The sequence below is a fragment of the Triturus cristatus genome, chromosome 8, assembly GCF_964204655.1.
Source record: "Triturus cristatus chromosome 8, aTriCri1.1, whole genome shotgun sequence".
Lineage (NCBI taxonomy): Eukaryota > Metazoa > Chordata > Amphibia > Caudata > Salamandridae > Triturus > Triturus cristatus.
In genome coordinates, this window is record NC_140591.1 from 174,790,224 (window position 1) to 174,806,207 (window position 15,984).

Consider the following 15,984-nt stretch of genomic DNA (forward strand, 5'->3'; position numbering starts at 1 on the left):
TTTCTTCCCCACCCCTTTCTCTCTCTATTTCTTTCGTTCTTTGTTTGTTTCTTTTTCTTTGTTTGTTTCTCTTTCTTTCTGTGTTTGTTTGTTTCTTTCTTTCTTCCTCTCTCTCTTCCTTTCACGTGTCTCTGAAGCCCCTTCACTCCCATCCTTCTTTCCCAACCCTTTCTCCCTCTCTTTACGCACACACTGGGCTGACACAGAGGCGGATCCTCGTGTAGTAAAAGCTGGAGCCCGGGTTGTATACAGTTACTTTCACTGACCCATGACTGGAGAAAGAAAAAAAAAACACGAGATTCATTGAGTCCAAGGAGCCTCGTGTGGAGTCCACTGCCAGCGCAGTGACTCAGTGCATCCCCACGCACCGTCACTCACATTCTACGCACACTACCTTCATCCTCCCTCCGCCCCTCTCGCTGGCTCCTTCCCTCTCCGCCGCACACCCTGATATTACTCTCGCAGACGGGCTGCAGTGGCCAGAGCGCTCCAGCCGCCTCCGCCTCCTACATCCACCCACTGTCCCCCTCCCCTCGCAGCCTCCCCGTCCATCCCTGGAGCTCCTGTCCCCTACAGTCCGTAGGTCCTGGCACCTTATGACCCTCCCCCGCGCCACCTCGAGCCCCCGTGCGCCCTAGACTCGGACCCCAGAAAGACCGGGCACTGGTGAGACACGAGCAGAGCGAACTTTTCAGCGGAAAGAAACTTCTACCAACGGGACCTCTTCTCCGCCCGCGGCTGGTAAGTCATGGAATCTTCTATCGACCACTCATCTACAGGGCAGACCTTTAAGGGGATGGGGAGACTAGCCTGGCCCCCTGCCCCCCAAAAAAGGGAAAACGATGCTCTCTGGGGAGGTGATCATGCGGGAAGGGAGAAGGGGAACCGGAGCGCCCCTCACGATGGGAAGAACTTGACTTTGAGGCACCTGGTGGTACAGAGGAACTTGCGCATTCGCGAGCAACCTGGAGAGGCGGTTAAGCGTGGGCTCTGTTGGCCTTCAGTGCGCTAGTTCCGGGATGCTGTGGGGAAAGTGATGAATGCTGATGAGCAAGGCAGATTTTGCTGCCTCGGAGGAGGCACAGTAACGGAGCAGCTCGGAAGCAGCCTCGAACCTGGTTTCCACCCCTCTGTTATCCAGGCGAGCGCTTTAGTTTGAAAGGAGTGCGCGCAACGCTTTGTTTACTTCCTGCAGTTGCCTGATGGGGAGTGAGTGGTTCTAAGGCGGTCTTCTATCCGAGGTGTGCCCCAGTGCTCTGTGATGGGTAAACACTCCACTTTTCTGTGGTCCGCTTTCGGAGGGACAAAGTGCGCACGGAGAAAATGCAGCCTCTGGGGACCCGTGACGTACCAAGAGCGCAGGGAGAGGTACCGAGGACTGGGTTGGGATGGGTAGGCGGTGATCGGTCCTGCTGGGAGATGGAGTGTGCATCCGTCACTTGTACAATAGAGACTTGTTTTCCTTGGGGGAGTAAAAGGAGCCCCCAGTGTCTCTGTTGTGTGGAGGGGTCCACCCATGTCCCGCTCGGTAGAAGCCGGTCCAGGGGAGCTCGGGGCAGTAGGCACTGTCTGCTGTGAGCACACGGGCCTACAGTAGGCTTGGCGAGCTGCATTTACGCGATGACATTTCTGTGTGTTTTTGTGCTTTCTTTGTGTGTACAGTTTATGTGCTCTCAGGTGTGATAGCGCCATACAATGTAAGAGTGCCATCGCCTGTACAACTTCTATCTGACTAAAGCCAGACTTTACAAAGTACTTATTGGACCCTCATTGTGAGGGCTGACCCTTTTTCTAGCTCAGTTTTCATTCATAAAGCTAGCAGATTTCCTGGTGTGGGCAGCCAGTTTATGCCCCTGCCTAGTTTACCTCGCTGAAATGTTCAAATGGGGGCACCTGTGCCAGACCACCCTGGATAGAACTTTGTTGTCTTGTAGGTAGACGTGAGCGCAACGTAAATTACTCTAGAGCAACCCGCGTAATTTCGTGATTTTCGCGTCGCACTTGCCTCGCAAACTTCCGCCATTATGCTGCATCGCGTAATACTGCATTTTAGGTAAAATTCGAGAGCGAACACTGAATGGCAAAAACAATTACAGCGAACGAACAGGAACAATTAAACACGAATTTACAAATTTGCTTTTTTTGCAGTTTTGGGATATTTCGCACACCCCTAGTTGTAGGTTGGGCATCAAGTGACTGAGTGTATTCCGATTCTGAAGGAGGCGAGTAGGTAGTTAATGCTAATTCTCTCATCGTTGCTTATTACTCGTTTTCAGGCATACTGTGGTTGTGACAGGACAGCTTCATATCCATGGAGTTAACGGTGAATTCACATTTATACTGTTAAACTACCCGAGTTGGACTGGGCAGTGCCAACTTTACATCACGCGCCAGCTGTTTGCCTTGTCTTTAAGTAATGTTTCAGTAATGTCTTTGAATAATTTGCTGCAATACCTATCGGTCAAATGCGTGGCAAATATAGTGTCACAATAGACAGCTATAGTTATGCATGGATCAGGTGAGCACTTTTTCTAAATTTCCAGCAAGTGCATTTTGAGAGACGGTCACAGCAGTCTAAAGACAGAGGAGCGTGTTCTGAGCATACTGTACATGCAGCAGTGGCGTAGCAAGGGTGCCATGGGCCCCAGTGCAAGCAAGGAAATGGACATGCCCCCCCCAGCCTTCTGGGCCCCAGTGCCACTGCACCTGCTGCTCCATGGGAAACTACATCTCTGATACAGTCTAGCACATAACATGCAAGTGTTCACAACATTCCATTATCCACAAGTACATATACAGTGTGTATATATAGACATACATATATATGTGTGTGTGTGTATATATATATATATATATATATATATATACTTTTGCATATACACACACAATGCAATATCAACATAACCATATATTTGTATATAAGGTATTTTGTGTGTGTTGGTGCATGCATTCACACAATCACATACACGCACTTACACACACGGTCTAAACATTCCATCGAGCCATTATTTTAATTGTAAGCAGTTTGCATAAAAAAGTGTTTTATTTCTAAAAGAAGACGCTTTTAAGTAACTAGTTAAATATTATACTGTACTGATTAGCGGCATGCTTTAAAAACAAAATATGTTGCTCAGAAAATGGGTTTTTAACAAACAGTTTAGAGTTTTGAAGCTGCTGTCTGCAGGGCTCCACTAACAAGGGGCCATGAGTGCAGATGGAACATTCAGGCCCCGCTTACCTTTCACACGGGGGGCTCTGGTTAACTGGAAGGCTATGGTGGAGCCCAGGACGGGGGCTGGGGTGGCATCCGTCTGAATGCACCATCAAGGTTAAGGCGATGGAGGGAAGAGAATCGGACTGCACTATATAGTACAGAGGACTGATGTCATATTCACGAATTATGGAAAGTAATTCATAGGAGCCTTCAGCATTCATTGACAAAAACAGCAAGCTGGGACTGTGCTGTATGATTTGGTGACCTGGAGTGAAAAGAATATAGAAAACACACTCCACAATGTAAAGTCAGAAGCCGCAGTCTTACTAAAAACATTTTCCTACTTGAAGTACATTTCAGGATAGAACTCAAGGGCTTCGATCTCCTCTTGTTGTCAGTGTTCTGATAACATGGGCCCCTTGGAGCAGTTGAAGGTGAAGTGTTGAGTTATTCACCTCTTTTGGAGTGATGGCCCATTCAATAAATTACAGCCATGGGGTGCACAATGCTTAGAGATGTTTTCAGTATGTTTACGCTTTGCTGTGTCATTTTCGTGATTTATGGAAAAATATTATAGTTACAACGAGGTTTTGGGACCGTTATTCTTCGAGCAGTAACAAGGGTCACATCACTTAAACGAACAGTAAAGAACTAAATGTTCACCTTTGCATGTAGAATAAATACATCCACAGTATGGTTTTATTACATTTTCGTCGCACGCATCTACATCCAGTGATATCATTGAACCATGCATATGTTTAGCTGTTATTTAGCCTCTGTAATTTTGCTTATATAAAAAAAAATGTATCCCTGTTTGAGAGAATAAATACATACTCAAATGTACCCATCACTGTTGGCTGTGAGAGACTGTTAGAAGAAACACTCCCATGTTGTTAACTAACAGAGTAAGAGCAATCATCAATCCATTCATTTATCCTGCCAATCCCCATCCATCCAGCCATCCATCCAGCCATCCATCCAGCCATCCAAACACATCCATCCACCCTCCTAAAACCCATCCACCCACCCACCCATCCATCTATCCATCCACCCACCCTCCCACCCACCTACCGATCCATCCACCCAGACCTCCCACCCACCCACCAATCCATCCTTCCAACAATCATCTACATCCAGTGATATCATTGAACCATGCATATGTTTAGCTGTTATTTAGCCTCTGTAATTTTGCTTATATAAAAAACGAATGTATCCTTGTTTGAGGGAATATATACATACTCAAATGTACCCATCACTGTTGGCTGTGAGAGACTTTTAGGAGAAACACTCCCATGTTGTTAACTAACAGAGTAAGAGCAATCATCCACCCACCCACCCATCCATCCAGCCATCCATCCATTCATCCATCCACCCTCCCACCCATCCATCCACCCACCCGCCCACCCTCCCATCCATCCATCCATCCATCCATCCATCCATCCATCCATCCAGCTATCCTCCCACCCTCCCATCCACCCATTCATCCATCCATCCATCTTGTAAATTAGTTGCTATCTTTTGTGATCTATAACTAAGCAGTGCTTCAGAAATTCTGAGACAATAATTTCCTACATTGTGTTGAACGGGAAGAACATTACTTCTTATCATAAGTCTCATGATTTATCCCACAGACTCTCCAGGGCATTACTAGATTATCATGCACTGTTACTGGTGATACATTGCTTCTTATCGCAAGTCTCATGGTTTATCCTATAGCCTCAGTAGGGCATTGCTAGACTATCATCAGCTGTTACTGGTCGTACATTGCTTCTTATCGCAGGTCTCATGGTTTATCCTATAGCCTCAGTAGGGCATTACTGCACTACCATAAACTGTTACTGGTCGTACATTGCTTCTTATCGCAGGTCTCATGGTTTATCCTATAGCCGCAGTAGGGCATTACTACACTATCATAAACTGTTACTGGTCGTACATTGCTTCTTATCGCAGGTCTCGGTTTATCCTATAGCCTCCGTATGGCATTTCTGCACTATCATAAATTGTTACTGGTCATACATTGCTTCTTATCGCCGGTCTCATGGTTTATCCTATAGCATCAGTAGGGCATTACTACACTATCATGCACTGTTACTGGTCGAACATTGCTTCTTATCGCCGGTCTCATGGTTTATCCTATAGCATCAGTAGGGCATTACTACACTATCATGCACTGTTACTGGTCGAACATTGCTTCTTATCGCAGGTCTCATGGTTTATCCTATAGCCTCAGTAGGGCATTACTACACTATCATAAACTGTTACTGGTCGTACATTGCTTCTTATCGCAGGTCTCATGGTTTATCCTATAGCCTCAGTAGGGCATTACTAGACTATCATAAACTGTTACTGGTCGTACATTGCTTCTTATCGCAGGTCTCGGTTTATCCTATAGCCTCAGTATGGCATTACTAGACTATCATAAACTGTTACTGGTCGTACATTGCTTCTTATCGCAGGTCTCATGCTGTATTCTATAGCCTATGTAGGGCATTACTGCACTATCATAAACTGTTACTGGTCGAACATTGCTTCTTATCGCAGGTCTCATGCTGTATTCTATAGCCTATGTAGGGCATTACTGCACTATCATAAACTGTTACTGGTCGAACATTGCTTCTTATCGCAGGTCTCATGGTTTATCCTATAGCCTCAGTAGGGCATTACTACACTATCATGGAGTGTTACTGGCCATACATGGTTATGTAGCTCACATTTGTCTATTGGTATTGCATGAATGGCAGAGGTTGGAACCCCATGATCCACATCAAGATTATTATAAATAAGTCAAATGCATGACATAATATCTGCAAAATATGAATTTCCAAAAAGGGAAACCTCTATATTTTTACATGTAATATTAAAAAGTCAATAATAGGACAAGTGTGTCGTGGTCCAACACTGCAATTTAATTATATTCTAGTGCCATAAACACCCCACTCTGTCTTTAGATTCACAGGCTTTTGTTCCCACTCTAATACATTGATGGCATTTTAAGACAATTAAAAACAGTTACCCATATGATAGCCAGTAGCAAATTATACTCATACATGTATTTTTCAATAATGCATCATTGTATGATTCTGAAATATAAGGGCCTATTTAGACCTGGGTGGTATGGGGGCATCTGAGAAAAATAGATGGATGCCCCATCCCCCCACCTCATACAGAGGCCAGTGGAGCTCTGTGTTTTTGATGGCCGACCCACAGCCAGCTCTGCTGTCAGAAACACTCTCACTACCCTGGCACTGCTGATTGGCAGTGGAAGGCACACACTGAAGCCATAGTAAATGCCTTTCTTGGCCTGTTCAGGAGTCTATCCCAGGAGAGATCATTTCTGGTACAGTTCCTAGCGCCAAGTATAACACTGTTATAACTAAGTTAAAAGCTAGAGTCTTGCAAGCTCACGCATGTGTGTGATCAGGAGTGTCCTGACTTCATAGAGAAGGAGGAGTGTTGTGGTTGTACACTTTGTATACAGGGACATCATTTTAACCCCTTCGCCGCTGCACGAATTTTGCCGCGGCGCTGGGGGAGGTTTGGGGTGTTTGCGGCGCCGCCATGCTCGTGACGGAACCACTCCGTCATGAGCCACGGGCGCGCTGTGGTCATGACGGAGTGGTTCCATCACGACTCCGCCCACTTGCATTGTTCGCTCGCACAGGTGGGGAATCAGTGCCGCGTGGGCGGAGCGGCCGCCAACGGCCGCAGCATGACGGAACCACTCCGTCATGAGCACACGGCGCCCGTGGCTCATGACGGAGTGGTTCCGTCATGAGCAGGCAAGGGGTTAAAATAAGTGCACAATGCCAATCTAGCTTCAGGTCTTACTGTGGAATGGAGACCGCAACCTTATACATCATAGACAATGCCCTCTTGATCACAGATGAAGATGACCCCTTCCTCCTGATATTGCTGGAATTCTCTGCTGCATTCAACACGGTCAGCCATCCTACCCTCATGCCCACCCTGGACACCTGCATGGAATTCACCTGCAATGCCCTTCTCTGGTTATCTTCTACCTTTCCAACCAACACCAGTTTGTTCACATGGGCATCTGAAGGACCCAAAAGATCCCCACTACCAGCGGAGTCCCCAGGGTTCCATTCTGTCCCCTGTCATCTTCAGCCTCTACATAGAGCCGCTAGGTGCTCTACGGACAGATAATAGCATCAAGATTCACCAATGCACCAATGATACACAGCTCTACTTGAAAGTCTACTCTGCTTCAGACATCTAGCATGCTCTTGCATCTGGATGCTGGTAACTCCTTGTTCCCTGGCCTCCCAGGCTGCACTTCTACAACCCCTAAGGGTATTCTATATGCCACAGTACGTCTAATCCAGGGCCTGATGAAATATGACCACATCACCCTCATTCTGATGAAATTCGATTTGCTCCCATTGCTGTCCCACATCATCTTCAAAACCAGCTTCATAATTTACAAAACCATCATGGCCAGCACTCTGCCTACCTTGCAGACAAACTTACCATCTGCGGAGGCTCTAGGTGCACCCGCACTATCAGATTGTAAAACAAGAAATATAAAAAAGAAAAAACAACACAGCAGCAGGCTTTCCCATCTATGCACCTAGGATGTGAAATAAATCCCTGTGTCTTTCATGACTGCCCCAGCGCTGATCCGATTTAGGAAAGAGTTGAAGACTCATCTCTTTAAAGAAAACGACATCACATTGTATTACCTGTGCACATAGCAGCTACCTCTCCTATCACTCATTGACTTTATGCTGAGACCCTATAGAGCACCCCGCTGTCTTTTGACTATGTTAGAACGTACATCGGTGCTTTGGCTGATCAGGAGGCACCGTAAGGATCCGAGAAATCTCTTAATCAATCAGGGATAATGCCCCTGGTATACAGGATTATAAATATACATTTATGGTATTGTAAGTGTTGTGTTTAGAATAAAGTAGAGCACATGGTATTGAAAGTGCCATGTTTAGCAGCAATGCTAGAAACATTTGTTCATAGCTGAGTTGATAAAAGACCCCCAAGTGCAGAGTTGACCTGGAATTCATAAGACATCTTAGAATTCTTTTTTATTTTATATCCCCTGGTTTTAGACGATGGGGCCAATCCACAAAAACATTTATGAGTACTGAAAGCAGTATTACAGGTGTTCTCATTTACACACTCCTATAGGCCTTTGTGAATCAGTCCTGCATTCACTATTAGTAAAAGTGCAAAGATGACACAGCTCTTTCTATTAGTTCTGATTGTATATGAATATTTACAGACTATTCCAATTGTATTACAATTGTAGATATTTTGGGGCAATTCACGAAGGTATGTATGAGTACTTAAAACAGTACTACATAGTATTACACTGTATACCCCAAAATGTCTTTGTGAATAGGCCCCATGATGTTTTTTTACAACATGAAAAATGAAAGCATGTAAAGCAGTAGAAAGTAGCACATACTAACACAACTTATTAGGGTGGTGGCTCACTAGAGGTATTAGCACAGAGAGGGGAGAGAGAGAGAGGAGAGAGAATCAGAGAGAGAGAGAGAGAGAAAGAGTGAGAGAAGGAAAGAGAGAGAATGTGTACCTAGAGGTTACCCCTTACATTGCATAGCTTGGGCTTAGTATGAATTCCCTTGAGACTTTCTTAAAGTATCTGAAACCTAAAAGTGTGTTTAGTTCTGATGGTCTCCTGAATATCTTGTATAATTTTATGCATGTGTGGGCTCCCCTATTATCTCTAGCATATTCCTCTAGCAAAACATAGCTCTTATCCCTGTTCTTAAGAAAGGAGATAAAATCCACCCAAGAAATTGTAGATTGATAGATACATGTTGGACCACCTTACTGCATGAGTACCAAAAGCAACACTCTTAGCTCCCTCCAGATGTTGGGCCATTTTACTGCCGGGGCAATGGATGCAAAAGTCCTAGAACACTCTAAAGAGGGTTAATGGAAGACAATGCTTTAATGCATACTGTCTGGCCATTAGCATTTGTTAAAATAAGCTATTGGAAAAGACAAACCACCCTTAATTTGTGTGTCTATTGAAATTGTGAAAGCCTGTTATAAAGTATTTTGAGATACTTATTGGCTGTGTGTCAAGACAGTTATTGCAATCAGGTTTTCATCGGAGTCTAAGCTCACTTGTCGCTGGACACTAGAATTCCACACGTTGAATGCTGCAGATCACTTCATTTTTCTTTCGACTTTTAATCAGAAATCTAAAGGACCCTCATTATGGCTGAAAGAAAAGGCATAGGATGCAAAGCTTCCTCTTATGTGACCTATGGAGTGTCTCTGCTAAGAGTCCTATTTTCAAAACCTGGAACCTGTAACAAGCATTGACAAAACCAATAGGTCTGGCCTGCATATTGACCCTCGATTAAAATGTTATCAGACACTGCTAAAATGGAAAGCAAAGCAAACACTGCCTTTGTGAGTTGAAGATTATAATGGGTGAAAATTCAGTGGACTTTTGGGATGTAAAATAGTCCTTCATGCATTAGAATGCAGCACACCATGGACTGTGGAAGTATGCACCAAAAAAAACCAATAACACCGGGTGAGAGAAAGAATTACTCCCTGGGGAGGGGCCAAGGTCCACTCTATGTATATTTTAAAGAACTGAAAACAATTGGTCGTGCAAACTGCTGCACTGTCTATCCAGACCTAAAAAGGAAGTTCTTGAGGAGAAGGATGGCTGAAAGAAGCAAGAATATCTCTCGGTTCATTATACAAGTTGACACGCTTCTAGCACGGCAGGCTCACTTGAAAATGTTGCTATGGATGTCTTCAACAGAAGCTGCCTCACACAGTTCTAAGTCAGGGAAGGCGTCTGTGGTGTGCTACGCTGGTCTGATGATGAGCATCTGGTTGCCTCAACAAACTTGGGATACTTGACTGTTTCACTGAGGATACTGTCAATATTGCTTCATTGTCCCAATCAGTTTCAGAAGTGGCCACAGTTCGAAGTCGGCACAAGTGGCTGTTGCCGATAACATTAGAGGGGTGCTGGACATTGGTGACCCTCCAGCTTTGATCTTTTTGGACCTCTATGCTGCATTTGACAGTGTGTTCTCTGTGTTAGTGACTTTCTTGGCCACTTCGTCCTCGCGGACGGACGGGTAGAGATGGACACCAAACATTTATTCTGATACCTATCAGAACGGTGTTGCTAGTTTGTGGGGGCTGGTGTAGGGGGTATGGGCTAATGCATGAGTTAATGTTATTCACTCCTCTCCTCTCGTTGTAACTGTAATTGTTTGAGCTTGCAGCTATTTTTCTCTGATAATGCACACTGCCCCCTACTGTACGGATAACATATCCTTACCTGAGGGACGCCTTTATTTATGTCGCTGGCCTGGATTCGGGTTGTCCGACCGAGTGTCCATCGCTTGTTTCCATTTTGACTGATGTTATCTGTCATGCTGGGAGCCACATTGGACCAGTGCAATCGACAGTTGCACCTACAGCCAGTTCTGCCAACTTCACCTTTCAGTCCTGTAAGTTGAAACTGTTACGGTGGAATGTAAACATTGGTTGCTATCTTTAAGCTTGCCTACCTGGCTCCATGTAGTGTTCCTCAAGGCTCTTCCACGAGTCCCTCTCAGTTGAATCTAAATACCTCTCCGCTGGCTAGCCTATTCGATCTTTTGGGCTTTCGGTTCTTTCTTATTCGGACGACACACAGATTACTGTTACCATCTCCGTCAATGCTCATTCAGTCGTCAGCCGCGGCCCGTGCAGGTAAGGGCGGTGGGGATTTATTTTCTACGGATGATGATGAGGGAAAATGAAATAAATTAATTTTCCCTGGTTATTGTCGAAATACACCCCCCCCCCCCCACCCGGCCCCACCACTCTTACTTACATGGGCCGCAGCTGCAGTCGCTGCGAGAAGACATAGGTTTTACTGTTTGGCAGGGTGTGACCTGTTGGTCCAATGCTTGGTGGCCAGAGGAACTAGATGCGCTCCCGAGTTGTACTTTTTGATAGCCCTCTATCTTTCGCATCTCAGGTCAATAAAGTCTCCTCTTCCTGGCTTGCCATTTTGAATGTCTTGAAAAGGTGCTTCATGATGCCTGTAACCTTAAAGCTGATGGTAGCCCACATCATCCTGCACCACAAAGCACTATGGTAACCCTGAGGATGCTTAAGCATCCCTACAAAATAAGAGTCATACAGAGTACCGATAAAACCAGGCAGCTCCCTTTAAATTCCACAGAGACCTCTGGTATTACACACAGCCCTTTGCTGCTGGGTTAGTTATGCAAAAATATCAGTGGAAATACTGTTATTCCCCGAAACCTATTTGAAAATTAAGAATTACTTGAAAATCAACACCCATTAAAGTTAATACAGATAAGCCTTTTCTGGCGTGTTTTCCAGCTTGTTCTAATTTGGAACCGAAGCCTATATTGAGATGTCATTGTTTTTTATTACGTTTCGAGCTTTAAACGAAGCATTATAAGGCTGTCCCTACACACATTTGCTGCCACTTTTACTATGTTTGAAAAAACTTCCAGACTCCCAACATCTCATGTCTGTCTTTCGAGGGGACCCTGCTGTTGCTTTAGTCCAAGGTATCCCGCGTTTTGAAGACATTCCCTGATGTGAGGCCAGCCAATGATAGGGCCCCAATGCTGGGTTTGGAGCCAGGAAGGGTTGACTGCTCGCTGGAAGTACAATGTGTCCTCAGCTCCTTGGTGATGTGAATGGCTCTTACTGTAGTGCTTAATATGGGCCGGTGTTTGCACGTGCTTAATACTGGTGCTTATTTATAACCACCACCACTTATCTATGACAGTCAACCACACAGTGGTGCTCTATTTATATTTGAAAAACATAACTCCACTGGGTCATGGCAATATTTACTACGTTAGGTAACCTGGAATAGTCAAAATGTCACCTTTGTCTTGTGTGATGGTTATATTTGGCTGTGCTGGCAGGGACAGCGGGTACTACTAACCACGGCGGTCTCCTGAAAAATACGTTGGGCCCTTACACTACATTTTTTTACAAACTAAGCACTGCCTTATTGAGCCACGCATGAAGTTTTGATCATATGCCTAAGTTCGCAAAACGATTCGCTCATGTACTTAAACTATTTAATATTAAAAATCAGTGGCAAATGTAGCCGAGGCATTCAACAGGCTGTCGAGATTTTTAGGTAGAATTATGAAACTTCTCATAAAATTAGGTTTCAGAAACATGATTTTTAAAAATTGATGTCATATTCATGACTATCAGTGTAAATCACCCCCGGGCTTGTAATTTGAATAAGATTCGCCCCAATGATCCAGAAAGTATGAAATGAAGGTTTAAATAAGAAAATGCTACTTTTTGTCATGAGCTTCTATGCATCCAATGTATGTCGGTATTTCTCTAGAGCTCACATGATTGCTGAAACGTCAGCTGGAAAGCATTGGCGTTTCCTTCCGGGGTACCTATACATGTAGTACCGTGTCCATGGGCACAGGAGCAGGCTTTTAAAATTAAAAAAAATAGTTTTTTACATAAGACGAGCTTGGGATGAGATAGATTTTATTTTTAACTCTGGCTTTGAGAACTTTAGCTGTTAGCTAGAATTTATGTCACCGAATCTTTAAGATATCATTGAGTGGGCTTCGGCTCCAACTAGGGCAGTATTCCATTCAGAGGAGTATTTCTCTTTACTTCATGCTGGTAGTGTTTGGTGTATCATTCCGCCTTCCTTAGAGTGCTTGCAAATGCAGGAGAGAGAATTTTACATCTAAAAAGTACACTCAAACCATCACGTTTTCTTCACATTGATTCCTTTAAGTCTTACATTCAGTATCATTGATTCCACCAACAACCCTACAGTCAATACCACAACTGCCGAAACCACTACCACTGATACAACAAATACAAATGCCACCAATGCCAATACCCTCACCACTACTACCACCAGCATCACCAGCATCACCACCAATACCACCACCACCACCAATGCCAGCAATGAAAATACCCCTACTACCATAGCCACCTTTATCACCACCACCTGAAATTCCTCCACCAATGTGACAATACCACCAGTGCCACCGTCACTGAAACACCACCTCCAATACAACACCACCATTAGTACCACCGGTATCATCAGTACTACCACCATTCCTGCCACCAACACCACCACCAGCACCACTACCATCATTAATATCAATACCACCACCAATACCACTCCCACAACACCAGTACCACATCTCCAACACCAATACCACACACCAGCAATGCCACCAGTACCAATACTACCACTGCAAATACCACCACCACCAATATGATATCATCACCAAATCCACACCACCACTACCTATTGCACACCACCACCAAGAGCACATCACCACCTGTACCGATGCCACTATCAATAACCTCTGCCACCAGTACATCACCACTACCAAACCACTGCCAATACCACTAAGATCAATACAACCACAATTTCCCCAAAATAAAAATGGGAGTCCTGGGGCATATGAGAAAAATATCAGCCTATCTGCCTAACCTTTGTATTTCACTCGGAGTGCTAGGGTTCTCTGCACAGCAGCAGGTTTTAAACTCATGATGCCAAGACAAAATATTATTTAAATTGGCATGAGCACAGTTGTGCAATTCCTTCTCAAAGTAGGATAGTGGCAGTAAATATCTAAAGTCATATCTTCATTTGCAGATAAACTAATGTGCTTTAAGTTATCAATACTACTTTCAATTTTCAATTTTCACATGTACATTAAATGGCTCCTTATTACTGGGTAGATATTTAGATATTTATTTTTTAATCTGAGCGCACCCAGCTATTAATCCAGCGGCCATCCCACAGAGAAACCCTTGAAAACAGGAGGAAAAAAATAATAATTCAACAAATGCATATCTAGATGGAGAGTACACAGCTGAATATGCACAGAGTGAGCCTACATTTGCCTATTGCCTCCTTTACCGCCAAATGGACCAACCAAGACTCGTGAGTCAGCCAGGTTGGCATGCCCCTCCTGTGTGTATAATAAGGAAACAGAAGAGCATGTCTTGTTCTTTGGTCCAGCTCCTTGAATGGAAGGAGACAGTGGTTAGTCCCTGTTTGTAAGTACTTAGTAGTCAGGACATTTGCAGAGGACTCTCGTATTTTAAAATCAGATGTGAGGTAAAGCCTGGTTTTTGCTGTATCGCGATATTTGTTAATTGCGTGGAGGATTAGGCAAAAGATGAGTCAACAACCAAACCCCTGACACTGTTGATGCTCTACGCCCTCCCTGATTTGTACAGCACTTTAACTACTAGAGGAGGCCAGAGTGTACTGATCATACATATGGTTATAACTTATATTGTATAAAAATGTTGGCAAAATTTAAAATTTGTTTAATTTTTTAACACATCTTACTGCAGGCACCTTCGCTCCCACTAATTCTATTTGAATGTATATTTTAACTGTGTTTTATGGCAAACTACCGGAAGAACCAATAGGTATTTTTGATCTGTCCATCTCAAGTGTAACATGCTGGCCTAAGGCTAAAATAATTTGTTACTAGCCCAGACTTTGCACATGGCACAACGGACCCTTTTCTAGTCCATCATACTGGACATTTTGCCGAGGTTTGTCAGGGTTGCCACAGCAGGTACATGCCTAGGCACCAAAGGTTGTAATCATTGTGAATTCATTTTATTAGTTTGATTTGTTCTGATTTTGAAATCAGACAGCACAGATTGCATCTTATTATGTTTTAATATTTGTATCTTTACTTTTATGGTTCAATGAACCAAAATAAAGTTATGTGCTCGCTTGCTTGCATAAATATGATTAGATTCCAGGTAAAGTTGTGTCTGTAACACATTTTCAAACAACATTGTCAGAATTACTGCAAAAATATGTACATTGGTCTTCTCAGGATGATTCCAAGACAACTCCAACTTTTCCAAAAGAAAGCAATTATCTATGGTTTATATGTGGTCAACTATTGATCACTGTTGTATAACATTGCTTTGCATAATATATTTGTCTGGGGTGTTTAGTTCTAGACCTGGAATAGACAAATATTAACATATCCGCTTTACAATTCACACATTGTCCAATTGTGGAACAGGTGGCCACCTTCTAGAAGCCGTGACTGACATCCACATATCTATGACCAATGTCACCAGCTGGATGCAGAACAGATGCCTCAAGCTCAACACCGACAAAATGGAGGTCCTCATCTTCGGGAGCACCACCGCCCCCTGGAATGACACTTGGTGGTCAACCAAACTCGGCCCCCCCTCCCACACCTACACAACACACAGGAAACCTTTTTCATCATCCTCAACAGCAAGCTTTCAATGAGAAATCAGATAAACGCTGTCTCCTCTGCATGTTTTCACAACCTTCGCATACTGAAGCAAATTTTCAAATGGCTCTCCTACAACACTAGACGCTAGACACACCGTCACCAAGGCATTCATCACCGTCCGCCTGGACTATGGCAACACCCTCTACGTAGGTATCACCACACAACTTCTGAACAGACTCCAGATCATACAGAATACAATAGCAAAACTTATCCTCGACCTCCTGACACGAGCCCACATGACCCCCACCTGAAAGCACTACACTGGTTCCCTGTAAACAAACGGTGCCAGTTCGATCTACTCACCCACGCCTACAAAGTCTTCTACAACTCAGGCCCCGCCTACCTCAACCACAGAGTTAATTTCCATCAACCCTTTCAGACAACTATGCCTACGACCCTCAACCTGTTCATACCCCCACATCCAAAAAATCAGGAGCGGTGGATGCGTCTTCTCCC

At 44.2% G+C, this 15,984-nt stretch overlaps 1 protein-coding gene across 1 annotated transcript in view; it reads left to right on the plus strand.

Moving 5' to 3' along the window:
- The first annotated feature begins 455 nt into the window (after positions 1-455).
- Positions 456-15,984, plus strand: part of ERG (ETS transcription factor ERG) — a 684,573-nt gene continuing 669,044 nt past the window's right edge. Inside the window, exon 1 of the mRNA XM_085621258.1 lies at positions 456-741. The gene's annotated coding sequence lies outside the window, so the exon portion shown is untranslated. The remainder of the gene's footprint in view (positions 742-15,984) is intronic.